The sequence below is a fragment of the Lepus europaeus genome, chromosome 2 (genome assembly GCF_033115175.1).
Source record: "Lepus europaeus isolate LE1 chromosome 2, mLepTim1.pri, whole genome shotgun sequence".
Lineage (NCBI taxonomy): Eukaryota > Metazoa > Chordata > Mammalia > Lagomorpha > Leporidae > Lepus > Lepus europaeus.
The window spans coordinates 155,824,367-155,843,873 of record NC_084828.1 but is presented as its reverse complement, the minus strand read 5'-3'; the positions used below and the strand labels follow the sequence as shown (position 1 = coordinate 155,843,873).

Genomic DNA, 19,507 nt, shown 5'->3' with positions numbered 1-19,507 from the left:
CCTTGTCTCTACTGTTGAGGAACATTGTTTTTTCTTCTTACTATTTGTTGAACTCTTTGCTTAGTGTAGGGTTAATCTTATGAGTATAAAGTAAACTGAAAGTAGATCATTGTAAAAATTAAGAGAGGGAATAAGAGAGGAAGGAGGAGGAAGAGTGGGAATATAGGCAGGAGGGAGGATAGGGTGGAAGTATCACTAGGTTCTCAAATCTTATATATGAAATTTATATACCTTAAATAAAATTTTAAAATAAATAAATAAAACTGTAATTTTAACTCAAAAAAAATACTAAACCTGAAAATATCCAGAGTTCCTTTAGCAAATGAAAAAAATGATAAGAAAAGTGTTCTCATTTGCATATGTTCATACTACTAATGAAGTAAGAAGTGTTAGTAAATGATAACATTCTGTAATGTTCCACAAATAGAATTTTGTCTAAAACTCAACATGATGCAAAACTATCAAGATCAAATAGAATTTGACCTAATTATAAACGTAGCTTTCCATTATGCTACCACTGATTAAATACTTAATTTACACTTAGGGACTGCCCCACCTTCAATAGGTATTTACATTTTCCATCCTATATTGCTGACAGAAACACTTAGTAATAATGCTCTGTCAGGTATTTTATGTCATGTGAGAGCTTGCTCTCATGAGTGATTTCAATCTAATTAAAGCCATTAAAGCTTATTCCTTTGGGAAATGTAGTTATTCAAAGACATCAGAATCTTTTTATGTTTTTCCATCTACAATGTAATTTATTTTTTGGTTTTAACTTCTGAGGCTCTTCAGGAGTTATTTTTCTGTCACCCTAAAACAGAAATGTACCCTGTGGCAATGTTTTCAATATAGCTATTTGCAGTTAAATTGAATAAAAATGAATAATGTGTTTATTAACAGTATCAGGAGTGGAGATGCAACTTTTCTCATTATGTTATGTTACTGTTTCTGCTGAGCTGCATGATATTAATAATTTTATAACATAAATAGTAGATTAAGTTTTGAAAAGTCATAACATCTACAGGAAAATACCTGGACTGGAAATTCTTCCACATCTTGGCAATATCTTTAAATCAATGTAAAATATAAATATGGCATAAACTTTTAAAATTGCATTTTGTTGGGAAGTGTTTTCATTTTTTAAAACCAGAATGCATTTCATATTAATAATTTAATATTCCTATAAATATATTCTCTGAAACATCTAGAGGGTCCTTAACAAAATAATACATATGTTAGAAAAGTAAAAAAATAATAAAAATGTTTATGTTTACCAAGCATTGCATATGTAACATATCCCATTTCGAAGGAAAAGTAAGTGTAAATGTTAATGCATACCAGTTTAATGCTTTTTATTATCTCATTAAATCTTCATACCTGATTACTGTTACCCTGTTCTAACAGGAAGGTTAAGCAATTTGCCAAAAGTCAACCAAATAGTGACTTATGGAGCCAGGATACAACCCACACAGTTTAACTCAGGAGGCTGCACTTCTGTTCTATATCTTCTCTTATAATTAGGGTTTCTCTCTTTTCAAAATTGCAGTCACTCAAGGGCTGTTTGCAAGTCTGAAAGTCTCCTACTGTCCTTTACTGATGACCTCTTTTATGGCAAAATTGCAATGCAGTTTTTAAAAGGTATACATTTGGACCCCATTCCTGGCCAATTAGAAACTGCATGGATCTAGGTTTGTCATTTGACACACTCATCCATAAAATGGCAATACTTCATGAAACTGTTTTCAAAAGTAAGAATAGGAGTACCCATAACGAGCTTAGCTAAATGTGTGGTTCATAGCAAGCACTGGTCCATGTAGACTACTGCTATTCCTCTGGTTTTAGTGTTCAAGGGTGTGCACAAAGTTTTAATAAAGAGTCAGGAGATTGCCCTGAATTATAAAAAGCACAACAATATCATATATGATACAAGCTTTTTTTAATTTAGTTTGTTTCTTCAAACATTAACATTGATACACTCAATGAAATATTACCCTTGAACTTATTGCTAGAGTTGCAAACATTCCTGAAAGATTAAGAATGCAGATTAAATAATAGGAAAGTAGCTATACCTTTTAAACCAAATATTTTTAAAGGTGCTTTCTAATGGTATATAGAATTACAGTGAATCAGAAAAATTAGTAAGAATTTTGTAAATTTTATGGTGCCTTCTCCACTGCTCTCCAAAACCCAATAAATGTTACTTAGAAAACGATGACTTGGGGAATGGCACTGTGGCGTAGCAGGTAAAGATGCGGCCTGCAGTCCCAGTATTCCATATGGGCACCAGTTCAAGTCTCAGCTGCTCCACTTCTGATCCAGCTCTCTGCTATGGCCTTGGAAAGCAGTAGACGATGGTCCAAGTCCTTGGGCCCCTATACCCACGTGGGAGACCCAAAAGAAGCTCCTGGCTCCTGGCTTTGGATTGGCACAGCTCTGGCCATTGTGGCCAACTGGGGAGTGAACCAGCGGGTGGAAGACCTGTCTCTCTCTCTCTCTCTCTCTCTCTCTCTCTCTCTCTGTATCTCCTTCTCCCTGTGTAACTCTTTCAAATAAATAACAAATCTTTAAAAAAAAAAAGTCTTGAAATAACTATCCTGTTTATTACCTCTTTGACTGCCTGGCAAATATTTCTCTCATGCAAAAATCAACAAACAACAAACGCTGGTGAGGATGTGGGAAAAAAGGTACCCAAGCCACTGTTGGTGGGAACGTAAATTGGTGTAGCCACTGTAGAAGACAGTATGGAGATACCTCAGAAGTCCGAATACAGACCTACCATATGATCCAGCCATCCCACTCCTGGGAATTCACCCAAATGAAAAGAAATCAGCATATGAAAGAGTCTTCTGTACCCCCATATTCCTTGCAGCACAATTCACAATAGCTAAGATATGGAATCAACCCATATGTCCATCAACTGTTGACTGATGAAGAAATTATGGTATATATACTCTTTGGAGTACTACTCAGCTGTAAAAAAAAAAAAATGAAATCCTGTCTTTTGCAACAAGATGGAAACAACTGGAAACCGTTATACTTAGTGAAATAAACCAGTTCCAAAAAGAAAGGTATCAAATGTTTTCCCTGAGGTAACTCATAAGAGTATCTGAAATGTAATGTATTGGAATGAAATAGATATTTTGATATTCGATGATTGTTTACAGCTCTTGTCTCTTCCATTGAGGAACACTGGTTTTCTTTTTTTTTTCTCTTCATACTGTTTACTTAGTGTAGGGTTAACTATACAATCATTAACTAAGCTAAAAAGAGATCTTTATAAAACTTAAGAGTGGGAATGTGAGAGGGAGGAAGAAGAAGGATTGCAGCATGGGCGGGAGGAAGGGTAGGTGGGGAAGTGTCACTATATTCCTAAATCTGTAGATATGAAATATATGAAACTTGTATAACTTAAAACAAATTAAACATTAAATAAAAATTGAAAATAAAAAATATTTTTACCAAAATTTATCATCTCTTAGGTCCTTCCTGACTGTTATTAGTGTTTCTGGTTTCTGACTTCTTAATTACTCTGAAGACAATGACAATTTTAACAAAGAGGGGCGCATTACTGGTAGAATGACCTTAACAAAGTAGAGTGATCATAATGCTGATGCAGTTTATCTTTTAAGGACCCTCATTTGCATGGGACCCTTCTCAGAGCCAAGGATGTGGGACATTGAGATAAAGATGCATTGAGTGTGAACTTCAAGTGGCTTCCAATCACCTCCCTGTGTAGCTAAGATATTAGTGGCTCTCCTGATACAGAAATGGATTTCAACAATACATCTAACGCCCCTGTGGTGAATTATCCAGCGTTGTTTTGCAAAACAGAAAAAAGCAGTCACATCACAGTATGAACAAATCTATAGTATTCAACACTGAAATTATATGAATAGTGGAGAGAAAATGAGATTGCAAATTACAAAGTATAAACTTTGCCTGTGGGAATTTATTATGGGGACATGTTGACATTTCATTAATAAAAATATTATTTATCTGGAGTTTTTAGATATTTAAGGGCTTTTTTCAGCTTTTATAAATTTTCCATTTGCCACTTATGTCTAATAATAAACAAATATGGATTTTCTTGCCCAATTTTGCATTTGTATTTTGTGTTCTTTTAAATAAAAAAGCTTCAAACCACAAAGGCTTCAAAGTCAAGGCACACAAAACCTGGATCCACGCTGACCATAATTTGTAATTTGGCTGATTAACCAATAACCACATTTCCTGCCTGTACAGTCACCTTAAATGTCAAAAGAAATTTTTTGCACTGTAAAAAATCAAGTCTTCCGAGGCAGATGTTTGGCCTGGAGGTTAAAATGCCTGCATTTCATACAGGAGGACCTGGGTCCGAGTCCTCGCTCCACTCCAATTCCAGCTTTCTACTAATGCATACCCATGAGGCAGTAGATGATTGCCCAAATACTTGGATCCCTGCTACCCACATGGGAGACCCATTTTGAATTCCCAGCTCCTGGATTCAGCCTAGCCCATCCCTGGCTATCATGGGCATTTGGGAAATGAATCAACAGATGAGAGCTCTCTCACTATCTGTCTCTCTTTCAAATTAAAAAAAAATTATTCTAGATAAATTGTCCTGTAAACCATATTCTTGCTAAAAGAGTAGAATTTGGTTACTCTTGCCACAAAAAAAAAAACAAAAAAAAAAGGGTGGTAACTCTGAGATGATGGATCTGCTAATTTACTTTATCCTATAACATCATGATGCATACTCAAAGTACATACAAAATTTTATTTTTAAATGTCTGCTTATTTATTTATTTTAGGAAAAACTCGAGAGAGAGAGAGAGAGAGAGAGAGAGAGAACTCCCCATTCTCTGGATCATTCTGTGAATGCCTTATCTGGAGCCAAAGCTAGGAATCAGGAACCCCATACAGGTCTCTTACATGAGTGGCAAGGACTCTACCATTTGGGCAATCAGCTGCTGCTTGCCAGGGTACACATCATCAGGAAGCTGGAATCGGGACTCAAACCCAGGCAATTTGACATGGAAAGTGGGCATCCCAAGCAACATATTAGCCAATAGCTCAAATGCCTATCCCTAAAATTTACTTTAAATGAAGAAGAAAATAACAAAGCAGGGATACTAGATAAGAATGGAGCACCTCAAACTGATGAAATCTTTACTAATTATATACAGAATCGATCTTCTGTATATAAAGATAATTGGAAATGAAAAAAAAAACCTGGTGTTAAATTGGAAATGGCATAGAAAATTAATTTTTAAAAAAATATTATGTAGGATCTCTGTCTTTAATGTGCTGTACACTGTTATTTAATGCTATAACTAGTACTCCAACAGTATTTTTTTTCACTTTGTGTTGCTATATGGGGGCAAACTGTTGAAATCTTTACTTAATATATACTAAACTGATCTTCTGTATATAAAGAGAATTGAAATGAATCTTGATGTGAATGGAAGGGGAGAGGGAGCGGGAAAGGGGAGGGTTGTGGGTGGGAGGGAAGTTATGGGAGGGGGAAGCCATTGTAATCCATAAGCTGTACTTTGGAAATTTATATTCATTAAATAAAAGTTTAATAAATGAAAAAAAAAAGAATGGAGCACCTAGCAAATTAGGATTCTTTTATTCATATAATAAGTATTTATGAAAAAATATTTAAGGCATCATGCAAAGCAAGGGAAAAAAGCAGGCATAGAAGATTAAGACCATAACACCCTGATAGAAGAACTGGAGTATTAAGTTTAGAAGTGGCAGCCGGCGCTGCAGCTCACTAGGCTAATCCTCCGCCTGCAGCACTGGCACCCTGGGTTCTAGTCCCAGTTGGGGCACCAGATTCTGTCCTGGTTACTCCTCTTCCAGTCCAGCTCTCTGCTGTGGCCCAGGTCCTTGGGCCCTGCACCCACATGGGAGACCAGGAGAAGCACCTGGCTCCTGGCTTCGGATCAGCGAGGTGTGCTGGCCGCAGCGCGCCGGCCACAGTGGCCATTGTGGGGTAAACCAACAGAAAAGGAAGACCTTTCTCTCTGTCTCTCTCTCTCACTGTCCACTCTGCCTGTCAAAAAAAGAAAGTTTATAAGTGGCTCAGTAGCAAGAATGATCCAGAACTTTGCTACCTTCAAGTTGGGTTGAACCCTCATGGAGGATTTGCCAAACCACTGATGTTACTGAATGTCAAGCAAGCCAGTACCGTTACCTCTTGAAACTACTTTGGAGACTGTGGTTTCAGCTGGTTAAAGCAGCTTAATGGACCAAGAAAACATGCTTTCTTTGAAGGACTGTTTTCCAAAGAGGCTTGGTTCTGTGGATTCAAAAAACAAGGTAGTTTTGGTTAAAGCTCACAGACAGCTTTAACCCAGTAAGAAGCAACATAAATTCCTTAAAGAGCTTCAGTCACTCTAAGAGGCAAGAGGAGCCTTCCACTTACATGGCTACCAAAAATTTGTCACCTTGTGGGAAAAAGAAAGACCTTCTCTGACCTAATTTGCCAAATATTATTTGCCAGTTTCTTGACTGCTGGAAGTAGATGCTGGAAATCCCACCATTATTCCTCACTCATCCAGCTGGGAATGTATGGTTCTCTAATGTGAATCATGTCACTAAGATCTTTATTATCCTGATCACTGACAGGAATACAGGTGCTGCAAGTGAAAAGAATGAGTCTGGGGCAGGCGTTTGGTCGAGTGGTTAAGCTGCCAGTGAAGACACCTAAGTCCCACATCAGAGTGCCTAGATTTGAGTCAGCTCAAGTTTCTGACTCTAGCTGCACGCCAACGCAGACCTGAGGAGGTAGCACTGATGGCTCAAATAATTTGGTTCTTGCCGTCCACGTAGGAAACCTGGATTCAGTTCTTGGCTCCCAGTTCTGGCACTGGACCAGCTCTGGCTGTTACAGGCATTTGGGGAGTGAACCAGCAGATAGGAGTGTAGTGCATGCCTGTCTGTCTGTATGTATGTCTCTCTCTCTCTCTCTCTCTCTCTCTCTGTCCCTTATCCCCTCAAATAGATACAAATATAGATAAATGTTTAATAAAAAAGATAAAAGAGAAGCAAGACCAGAATGCCTGTTATTACTACTTCTAAACATGCAATAACAGAAACACTAGCCATTTGATAAGTAAAAATTGCAAAGAACAATACATTTTCTGTGGAAAAAAAAAGGAAAATAAAGGTATAAAAGTAGCAGAACCAAGCCAAAATAAGAAATCACTAAAAATCCTCATTATTTTTCATACTTCCACATAATAGTCTCTGCTTTAATTTTGTTGCATTTGCAAAGTCATGGTATGCAAAGATTTGTTAGCTCACATGTATTAGTTATTTAAGATATTTATCTAATTTTAGAATTAAACTTTTTGGAATATATTTACTATCTGAGAGGAAAAGTTGGCAAAATGTAATCTTGATAAGGTACAAAACTATAAACACTCATGCATAAATATAAATGTAAAAATCTTTCTTCAATATTGGGAAGATCAAAGCAAAAAAAATCTCTGACCCAGAATTTTCCAGGAGAGTTCAGTTCATTCCAGGGAGTGATTGCTGAAGTCAATACCCACTTCCACTTATCAGCCACCCTAAGCCAGCTCTGTGGTAATACTAGGTTAAGCCTCCACCTGCAGTGCCGGGCATCTCATATGGGTGCCAGTTTGAGTCACAGCTGTTCCACTTATAACACAGCTCCCTGCTAATGGCCTGGGAAAGCCATGGAAGATGGCCCAAGTGTTGGGACCCCTGCATCCACATGGGAGACCCAGAGGAAACTCCTGGCCCCTGGTTTCAGATCCACCCAGCTCCGGCTGTTGCTGCCATTTGGCAAGTGAACCAGCAGGTGGAAGACTTCTATCTCTCCATCTCTCTGTAATTCTACCTCTCAAATAAGTAAATAAAACTTTTTTTAAAAAAAGTCACCCTACAAAAAACAATCTAAATGAAAGATCCTGGTGAACAAGACCCCAGCAGAAGGAACAGGCCATCAAGGAGAGAGGCGCCTTTCTCTGAAGGGAGGAAGGAACATCCACTGCGACACGGCCTTGACTAAACAAGTTCAGAGTCGGTGAACTCAAGGGGCTTCCATAGCCTAGACAGCTCATAGCAAGAGTCTCGGGTGATTGCTGACGTCATAAATAAGAGTGCCAATTGTTAAATCAACAACGGGAGTCACTGGGTACATGCTCCCCACGTAGGATCTCTGTCCTTAATGTGTTTTACTATGAAACGTAAAAACACTACTAGTCGAACAGTACCCTATACCTTGTGCGGTTGTGTGAGTACAGCCTGTTGAAATCCTTGCTTAGTATATACTAAGTTGATCTTCAGTATATGAAGGCAATTGAAAATGAAACTCGATAAAGGGAGGGATGGGAGAGGGAGAGAGGAGGGCCACGGGAGGGAGGGAGGTTGGGGGGGGGGGAAGCCACAACAATACAAAAGTTGCACTTTGTAAATTCACATTTATTAAATTAAAAAGAAAAGTGAAAAAAAATAAAAGAAATAAAAAAGCCACCCTAAGATTTCATCACAAAGGTTTTGTTTAATATTTGAAGTGGTCCTAAAATCTCCAACCTGCTCAGAGAATTCTACAGGCAGGTACCCAACAAATATTGCCCAATATCAATTGAACATTTTGTTCTAGATATCATAAGCTACTTAAAAGCCCTTCTTGATTTTATAGCAACTGACACAAAAGATGAGATGACCATGAGCTATTGTGCCATATCAAATACGCTGAAATGTCACTGAGTCAATAGATAATATATTCATTTAACTAATCCTGAACTGTTGGGAGTCGCGAGGAATAGAAGGAAGTTCACAGTATCTAATTCAACATGATTAAAAGATTGTAATTTATTGACTGCAACAGGCGAAAGAACTTTATGCCAAATAAGTCTGGCATTTACTTATAATCTGGCACAATAGTAATGAAAACAGATTCCCCAAAGACTATGTGCTCTAATTTTGGCAACTAGGGGCATTGGTCTTAAATTTTGCCAGGAAACCATTAAAAAAAAAAAAATGCTGCAAGAGTGTATTGGAATTATATAGTCTTCTAGCTCCACCAAGTGACAGTTTTAAATTGTTGCTCTGTTGCTGCTATCCATCTGCCAACCTCTGAGGGGTACAAAGTTCTACATTCAAGGTGTTCATCCAGCTGGGCAAACTCAAGGAGACTTCTCTACGCTCATTCATGACTCCAAACAAAATAAACTGCATTAGTGCCTTTAAAATTCTATCTACTACTCTTTCTAAACTATACATTGGAAATAGAAAATCATAGTAAGAGAATGTCTTGTAATTCATTATTTCACATTCCATTCTGAGTGTATAACTTTTGTTGGAGAAACACTGAGTACAATTTTATCATTCTTCATGATATTTGTGCTTCAGAAAGTAAAGTTTATATATTCAGAATAGTCATCTTATTCTTTAAAAATCTACACAGTAAACCAGAAAGTATCATGGATATTTTTTAAATAACACTTTTGAAAAACAGGAGTTTCTCTGATTCAAAATTTCTGTTTATAGGGGCCAGCATTGTGGTATAGCTGGTTAAGCTGACACCTGCAATGCAGACATCCCATATTAGTTCTGGTTTGAGTCCTAGATACTCTACTCCTAATCTAGCTCCCTCTTAATGTGTGTGGAAAAGCGAAGATATCACAACTACTTGGGCCTCTGTCACCCAAATGGGAGATCCAAGTGGATTTATTCTGGCCCAGCCCTAGTCATTGCAGTCAATTTTTCTTAAAAATGTAATTACTTATTTTAAAGTAAAAGTTACAAAAAGAGAGGGAGAGACAGAGAGACAGGGAGAGAGAGAGAGAAAATCTTCCATCCACTGATCCACTCCCCAGATGACCACAATTCCCAGGGATGGACCAGGCCAAGGCCAGGAGAGCTAGAAACTTCACCCAGGTCTCCCACATGGGCAACAAGGGCCCAAACATTTGGGCCATCTTCCTCTGCTTTTCTCAGACCATTAGCAGGGAGCTGGATTGGAAGTGGAACAGCAGAGACATGAACTGGTGCCCATTTGGGACGCCAGCATCACAAGTTGTGGCTTTGCCTGCAACTCACAATGCCAGCCCCAGATGCAACCATTTATAGAGGGAATCAGTGGATGAAAGACCTCTGTCTCTGCCTGTCTGTAAATTTACCTTTCAAATAAATAAAAAGTAAATAAATAAATAAAGAATTTTTGTTTATAAACTGTAGAATATGAAGCATGGCCTTTTTGTCAAATAAAAAGTTTTAATATATTTGTCAATAAAAATAAAATCTTAACTATTAAAATAAATGGCTTGTGATAAGGAAGTAAATTTTTAAAAGAAAACAAAAATTTAAAGACCATTCACAATTCCTCATACAAAAAGTAACCAAACTACATTCTAGTGGGTAAAAATAGCCTATTTTCCATACATGTTATACATTTAAATTATATAATACAAGCTATTTTGTATTATGTTTTTTCTTGATGGAGGTTATAATGTATAAAATTATTTTGTATAAATGCAATGTTCCAATGTGTGAAAATATTATCCTTCTTATATCCAATATCCTATTATTAAACTTTTATACCAGTAAGTCCTAAATATATAATTTTACAGGGAATAGCTATATCAATAATGGATAAAATAATCTTTAAAGCAAAAAATCATTAGAAAAAAGAAATTGAGTTTTTTGAGTTCTCAATTTCTTTTTTCTAATGATTTTTTGCTTTAAAGATTATTTTATCCATTATTGATATAGCTATTCCCTGTAAAATTATATATTTAGGACTTACTGGTATAAAAGTTTAATAATAGGATATTGGATATAAGAAGGATAATATTTTCACACATTGGAACATTGCATTTATACAAAATAATTTTATACATTATAACCTCCATCAAGAAAAAACATAATACAAAATAGCTTGTATTATATAATTTAAATGTATAACATGTATGGAAAATAGGCTATTTTTACCCACTAGAATGTAGTTTGGTTACTTTTTGTATGAGGAATTGTGAATGGTCTTTAAATTTTTGTTTTCTTTTAAAAATTTACTTCCTTATCACAAGCCATTTATTTTAATAGTTAAGAAAAGGCCTCCATAGCCTTGGGAGCTCATGACAAGAGCCTAGGGTGATTACTGACGCCATAAACAAGAGTGTCAATTTGTTAAGTCAACAACAGGAGTCACTGTGCACTTACTCCTCATGTAGGATCTTCATCTTTAATGTGCTGTACATTGTGATTTAATGCTATAACTAGTACTCAAACAATATTTTACACTTTGTGTTTCTGTGTGGGTGCAAACTGTTGAAAGTTTTATAAATATATGCTAAACTGATCGTCTGTATATAAAGATAATTGAAAATGAATCTTGAGGTGAATGGAAGGGGAGATGGAGCAGGAGAGGGGAGGGTTCCGGGTGGGAGGGAAGTTATGGGGGGGGGAAGCCATTGTAATCCATAAGCTGTACTTTGGGAATTTATATTCATTAAATAAAAGTTTTTAAAAATGCAAAAAAAAAAAAAAAAAAAAAAAAAAAAAAAGAAAAAAGAAATTGAAAGACCAGCATTACAGCACAGTGGTTTGTGCCACTGCCTATGAGCCAGCATTCCACATGGGCACATGGTTTAAGTCCCAGCTGCTTTGCTTCCAATCCAGATCCCTGCATTAGCAGAAGATGTCCCAAGTGTTTGGGCCCTGGCTACCCACATAGGGGACCTGGAAGAAGCTCCTCGCTCCTGGCTTCAGCCTGGCCCAGCCCCGGCTGATGCGGCAATCTGGGGAGTGAACGAGCAGATGGAGGATCTCTGTCTCTCTCTCTGTCGGTGTAACTCTGACTTTCAAATAAATAAGTAAGGGGCCGGCACTGCAGCACAGTAGGTTAATGCCCTGGCCTGAAGTGCTGGCATCCCATATAGGCTCCAGTTCTAGTCCCAGCTGCTCCTCTTCTGATCCAGCTCTCTGCTATGGCCTGAGAAAGCAGTAGAGAATGGGCCAAGTCCTTGGGCCCCTGCACCCACGTGGGAGACCTGGAGGAAGCTCCTAGCTACTGGCTTCAGATTGGTGCAGCTCCGGCCATTGCAGCCAATTGGGGAGTGAACCAATGGAAGGAAGATCTCTCTCTCTCTGCCTCTCTTCTCTCCATGTAACTCTGACTTTCAAATAAATAAATAAAATCTTTAAAAATAAATAAATAATTTTTTAAAAAAGAAAGAAAATAAAAATAACTACTACTTCATTATTAAAAGGTCCATTTAATTAAAACGATGTAAAGACTTTAAGCACGTGCACATCTAAAACATTACTTTATAAGTTTAAAAGCAAAAACTGACAGAAGCAAAAGATGTTCACATCTTACAAGGAGTGTGTACAGATAATGTTATATACATGTGAAAATCTATGGGGAATTTTTACACACTGTTGGTTTCCACTATATTAGACTTAATGTTCTTACCAAAAAATGGTTAAGAATATAGAAAATATGAATATAATTAACAATCTTATTTTTAAAAGAATACTGTACCAAAGAAAAATTAACTATACTTTTTAATCACTGCACCAAATGCCCTCCATGAAATTATCTACACAACTTTTTGAGAACATTAAAATTTATACAAAAACTTGACCACTTGGTATCCTTAAATCAAAATTCAGTAGTTTTCAAAGGATTGTTTTTATATAGACCAAACACAATGTTAAAATGACATTACAGAGTAATTTTTAAAATATATTTGAAAGTTTGAAAAATTTATAAGTAATTCATATTAAAAGAAAATGGCAAAATAAAACCAAAACTACATGGAATTGAATAATAAGGAAAAATGCTACCTATTAAAGTTTAATTACTTGTATTGTTAGAAAAAGAGAAAAGCTGACTTCCATCCACACCAGAACTCAAGATGGCTTCACTCTTGTTGTCATGACCTCCAAGCCCACTTTAGTATTCATCTTGTATCACAAATTCTGTTCCTTTGGGAACCATTGAGCATTTCTGGAGTAAGATCACAAGTTCAAATTGTCATGTATTCCCCCATATCTCTATCTACTGTTGGTCTCTTCCCACGGCAATGTCCATTTGCCAATGTTGCACCTGTGTTGCCTTGAGTGCAACTGCCTTTTTGGCTTGCAATCCTTTAAGATCCTGGGAACTCTGATTCCTATTTGGAACTTGTGAAAGTCCCTGTGCCTGGGGCCTGCACTGATCTACACAGCTAAGTTTGCACGCATCTTCCTGCTCATGTGTCACACCTTGAATGGCATCCCGCACTTGGTGTGGGGCCTAGGAACAGGCCTGGAGATTCCCCAGGTATAACAGTCTGGAGTAGTTGTCTTGGTTCTCACTGTGTTGTCCTCTGTTGTTTTGGCAGCTATGTGGAGAGCTGAGATTCCTAGCATCATCTTCCTACAGATTATTACACTGATTTATATTCTTGCTGTCATTCTCATTTCCGGCCAGGGCAGAGCTTTCCTGATTTGTTTAGATCCTTCTGTGCTTAGAGATCCCCTTGGAGCTCAGTAGCAGTACAGTAGCTTATAAAAACCATAGTGGTGGAAAAGGATCCAGTTTCCCCCATTTCTAAACATGGAGTCACTGCAGAATCCTGCCTCTCCTGCCCACTGCTTGTAGCCTACTCTGGGCCTATGAGCCCTTACTCTCTCTCCATGTTGGGCTTTGATATGTGCTGAAGGTCAGCTTTTGGCTCCCTCTTTCTGAGAAAGAAGAACCAACTCCAGCTCTGTGACCTCTGCTCTGGGGACTGGGGATGAGGCTTTGGATGCCACTGCCAGTGTGTTACTGGCTTAAACAATATTTCTGTTCACTGGTCAGAGCACAGGGCCTTTTGCACCCACACAGTGTGACTAAAAAGAGATGAGAGGTGGAGGAGAACTGGCCTGTCACAGCTAGATGGAGATGAAATGGGTGAGTTGGTTCTTGGGCAAATGTTTTGCAAAGATAATGGCCTTTTTAAAAAATTTCATTTAAGGTATACAAATTTCATATATTTCATGTACACAGATTTAGGGATGTAGTGATACTTCCCACTCTACCCTCCCTCCCACTCACGCTCCCACTCTTTCTTCACCTTCCTCTCCTAATCCCTCTATATTCCAAGTCTTTTTTTTTTTTTTTTTTTTGACAGGCAGAGTGGACAGCGAGAGAGAGAGACAGAGAGAAAGGTCTTCCTTTACCGTTGGTTCACCCTCCAATGGCCACCGCGGTAGGCGCGCTGCGCTGGTGCACCAAGCTGATCCAAAGCCAGGAGTCAGGTACTTCCTCCTGGTATCCCGTGCGAGTGCAGGGCCCAAGCGCTTGGGCCATCCTCCACTGCACTCCCGAGCCACAGCAGAGAGTTGGACTGGAAGAGGGGCAACCAGTATATTCCAAGTCTTTTTTTTTTTTCCAGGTTTTTTTTTTTCATTTATTAAACTTTTATTTAATGAATATAAATTTCCAAAGTACAGCTTATGGGTTACAATGGCTTCCCCCCTCCCATAACTTCCCTCCCACCCACAACCCTCCCCTTTCCCGCTCCCTCTCCCCTTCCATTCACATCAAGATTCATTTTCAATTCTCTTTATATACAGAAGATCAGTTTAGTATATATTAGGTAAAGATTTCAACAGTTTGCCCCCACATAGCAACACAAAGTGAAAAAACTACCATTGGAGTACTAGTTATAGCATTAAATAACAGTGTACAGCACATTAAAGAGGAGGAAGCACCTGGCTCCTGGCTTCAGATCAGCACAGCGCGCCTGCCATAGCAGCCGTTTGGGGGGTGAACCAACAGAAGGAAAACCTTTCTCTCTGCCTCTCTCTCTCACTAACTCTACCTGCCACAAAAAAAAATAATAATAATTTTATTCCAATAAATTTACACATTTAGATGAAGTGTGAAATTTTATTTCTACATGTGTACATGTGTGAATCCACGCATATGAATAGCACTTCCAAGTTGGGGGCCAGCCCTATGGCATAGTAGGTTAAGCCTTTGCCTGCAGCATTGGCATATCATATGGGTGCTGGTTTGTGTCCCAAAAGCTCCTCTTCTGATCTAGCTCTCTGCTATGGTCTGGGAAAGCATTGGAAGATGGCTCAAGTGCTTGGACCCCTGCACCTGTGTGGGAGACCTGGAAGAAGCTCCTGGCTCCTGGCTTCTGACCATTTGGGGAGCGAACAAGCAGATGGAAGACCTCTCTTTCTCTGTCTTTTCCTGTCTCTGACTGTAACTCTGCCTCTAAAATAAATAAATGAATATTTAAAAAAAAAAAACTTCCAAGTTGAATCAAGGAGAAATTTCTTTAAGATTTATTCATTTATTTGAAAGGCAGAGTTACAGAGAGAGCCAGAGGGAGACAGAGAGAGATTATCCATCCACTGGCTCACTCCCCAAAAGGCTGCAACAGCTGGGCCAGGCCGAAGCTAGGAACCAGGACAGATCTTCCACATGGTGGCAGGGACCCAAGCACTTGGGCCATCCTCTTATGCTTTTGCAGGTGCATTAGAGGGAACCTATATTAGAAGTGGAGCAACTGGGACTCAAACCAGCATCCATATGGTATGCTGGCATTATATGCAGAAGCTCAACATGCTGTGCCACAGCACTGGCCCCTAGAATACGTTTTTTAAAGCTAAGTCTATTAAGTAGAGTCAACACTCTGAAATATTTCCATATACACAAACACACACATGCTTACACATTTCAACAGGTGAGTTTGAATCAAACAGCTCAGTATTTTTGGTCCAACTATACATAAATTACTTTTTTAAAATTGATAGGCAGAAAGACAGAAACACAGGCAGAGCTTCTATGTGCTAGTGAACTCCTCAACTATGTGTAATAGCAGGGGCCAGTCCATGCTGAAGCCAGAAAGCTGGTTCACAATTAAGGTCTCCCATGTGGATGGCAAAAGCCCAACTACAGGAGCCATCACTGACTGGCTCCCAGAGTACATATTACCAGGAAAGTGGAAGGAGAAGGAGAGCCAGGGCTTGAACCCCAACATTCTGAGATGGAAGTAGCATCTTAACTGAAGACCAAATACCATGATTAGAAAAGGATGGTACACATTTCTATTCACTTTATGAGGCTAATATAATTTTGATACCAAAGATAGCATAAAAGAAAGGCAGTCACCAGCCAATATCACTAAAAAATATGATGAAAAAACAACATAACCAAGTTGTGTTTCCTCCCAAGAATGTTAAGAGTGGTTTCATATTGGAAAATCTATTAATTCAATTTACTGTCCTATCAGTTAAGAAAGAATAATCATATAATCATCTCAATAGAATAAAAAAAGTATTTCATTCATTCATTTGACTCAACAAATATTTAATCAGTGCCTACTATTGTTCAAGGCACTATTACAGGTATCACTGGCATTATAGGTATGATAGATATTGCCTCTGTGAAGCTTGTATTTATATGGACACACAAGTATGATACAAAGTACAGCACATGGTGTTACATGCTATGGAGACAAAATAAGCAAGGATGCCCAGAAGGGGTAGAGGGTTGAAATGCTATGTAAAGTTTCAGGACAAACCTCACCAAGGAATTGACATCTGAGAAGAGCTGAAAGAACAAAGAGGAGTCACAGCTTTACATAGAGGTTGGGTTTGTTGTTGTTATTTTTATTTTTTTTTTTTTTTTGACAGGCAGAGTGGACAGTGAGAGAGAGACAGAGAGAGAAAGGTCTTCCTTTGCCGTTGGTTCACCCTCCAGTGGCCGCTGTGGCTGCAACGCTGCGGCCAGCTCACTGCGCTGATCCGAAGGCAGGAGCCAGGTGCTTCTCCTGGTCTCCCATGGGGTGCAGGGCCCAAGCACTTGGGCCATCCTCCACTGCACTCCCTGGCCACAGCAGAGAGCTGGCCTGGAAGAGGGGCAACCGGGACAGAATCCGGCACCCCGACCGGGACTAGAACCCGGTGTACCAGTGCCACAAGGCGGAGGATTAGCCTATTGAGCCGCAGCGCCAGCCATTACATAGAGGTTTGAGAACACAGGCTGCACACAGTAGGCCCAGCCAGAACAATGGCTCTGGGCAGAGTGTGTCTGGAGACTGAGAAGAGCTATGTGCAGGATTCCAAGACTTCTGAATAGGGAAAAGATACGCTGATTTTGATCATGGGAAAATATCAGAAAAATGGGAGGCTCTGCATTCCTGGGAGATAGTTGGAAAGGAGCTTGCAATGAAAAGTCTACAGAAAGAAGAGAGACTCCATGGAGCAGCAAGGGTTCTACAGACACTCAGCAGCTCATAGGACACCACCATTGACTCCCATGGCTGGCAGCTAGCAGGGAGGCCACCTTCCCTGTGTGAAGGGAGAGGAATCTACAGAAGCCTGTGCTCCACTGGCGATCTTATCTGGTGAAGAGACTTGCAGTCCCCACTGACTTTGACCCCAGACAGACAAGTTGTGGGGTCAGGGTGCCCACTTAATTCTGAACTGAGGACACACTGCTTTCCCCCTTCTGACAACGAAGGCACCCAGCTAGAGATGGAACAGCTCTCTCTTTGGACAGGAAGGCTCACAGGGCAGAGTGGATCCCCTGCAGCCTATGACTATGGGAATCCTATGACTGCAAAAGGCCAAAACAATTGGTAAGGGCATAGGGTGTGGCTGGGTCTTTGGACAATCACTGAGCTTGACTCCAGAAGCTCAGAAATCTCTGTTGCTGGAAATAGACATCACAAAGGGCTCCACCCTCACACTGCAGAGTGCATGGATTCTTTGTGTGGTTCATGTGACTGAGTTGGGGGAGGGGGCAGTGCAGGCACAGAGAGATTCACCTTGGCACAAAGGGCAGAGGCAGTGAGCACATTAGCCAGGGCAATCAGCCCCTGTCCCCTACTGACTTAAAAGAGTTACCATGTATAATTTGAGTATTACCCTAGACTTTTGCCCACCTACAAATGCTGGCCAGAGCTCACTGGCCCTATCCAGCACACACCTCTGGATATCCCTTGAAGGTGTGAGCATCCCACTATGCCTAGAGACACCTTCCCAAGAACAAAGACTTCAAAGGAGATTTCAACAAGTGTTTATTTAGATGCAAAAAAAAAAGTGTAGAAATACAAGAATATGAACAAACAAGGCAATATGACTCTCCAAATGGAATACTTTAAAACTTCAATATTAGACTGTGAAGATGACCAGATTGATGCCATGCCTGAAAAGGAATTTGAAAGACTGACTGATTATAAGATTACTCAAAAACACAGAGAAGCAGCTACAAGAGTTAAAAAAAAAAAAATCTGTGAACTACATCAGTGAGAAATTCTTCTGGGAAATAGAAATATTAAGCAAAAAATCAAACTGAAAATTAGAAATGAAGAATCCAATATGTTAGATAAAAAATACAGTGGAAATCCTGAACTAAAGACTTAGTGAGACCAGAGAAAGAATATCTGAGCTGGAAGACACAGCTTTTGAAATATCTCAGTCAGACAAAAGAAAAAAAGAAGAAGAAAAATTAGAAAAAACAAAAACAGTATTCAAATCTACGGGATACAAACAAACTAAATATACATGTCATAGGCATTCCTGAAGGAGTGGAAAAGCAGAATGACTTAAAAAATTTATTCAGGCCAGCGCCGCTGTGGCTCACTAGGCTAATCCTCCAACTGTGGTGCCGGCACCCTGGGGTTCTAGTCCCGATTGGGGCGCTGGTTCTGTCATTGTTGTTCCTTTTCCAGTCCAGCTTTCTGCTGTGGCCTGGGAAGGCAGTCCTTGGGCCCTGCACCCTATGGGAGACAAGGATAATCACCTGGCTCCTGCCATTGGATCAGCGTGGTGCGCCGGCCGCAGCGCGCCTACCGCGGCGGCCATTGGAGGGTGAACCAACAGCAAAAGGAAGACCTTTCTCTCTGTCTCTCTCTCACTGTCCACTCTGCCTGTCAAAAAATAAAAAAAAAAAATTTTTTTTATTAAAAAAAAAAAATACATACTGGCTAAATGGATAAAAAAGCAAGACCAATCTATATAGTGCCTACATGAAACACACCTCACCAATAAAAATACGCACAAACTGAAAGTTAAGGGATAGAAAAAGATATTCCATGCAAATGGAAATAAAAAATAAGCAGGAGTAACTACCTTAATATCAAGCAAAATGGGCTTTAACACAAAAGCTTTGAAAAGAGACAAAGAAGGGCATTACAAAATGACTAAAAAAGAACATTTTTACCAATCTACAAAAATAAAATGTTTTTACATTTAAAAATATAACTTTAGTGTGTGGAGAGAAAAATCAACCTTTTCATTTGACAAGAAAACTGTTTCCATTCAATCACCAAAACCAAGTGGAGGAGCAAGGAGCTATCAGGAAATTTAAAGATAGGAGACTGAAATCTGCAAGCATGGTGAGTGCCAATAAGGATTGCTCTTCCCATATCATCCACTAAGCATCAGTCCCCTGTTGAGAAGTGGTTTCTATTCCAAACACATTTGAGTCCAATGTTTGGGACTCTGGACAGAAACGTTAGAGAAAACACAGAATATAGCTCACAGGAGT

At 39.1% G+C, this 19,507-nt stretch overlaps 1 pseudogene; it reads left to right on the top strand.

Annotated features, from left to right (window-relative positions):
* The window catches only part of LOC133752126 (succinate dehydrogenase cytochrome b560 subunit, mitochondrial-like), a 52,568-nt pseudogene extending 39,064 nt beyond the window's left edge, over positions 1–13,504 (top strand).
* Positions 13,505–19,507: the final 6,003 nt, after the last annotated feature.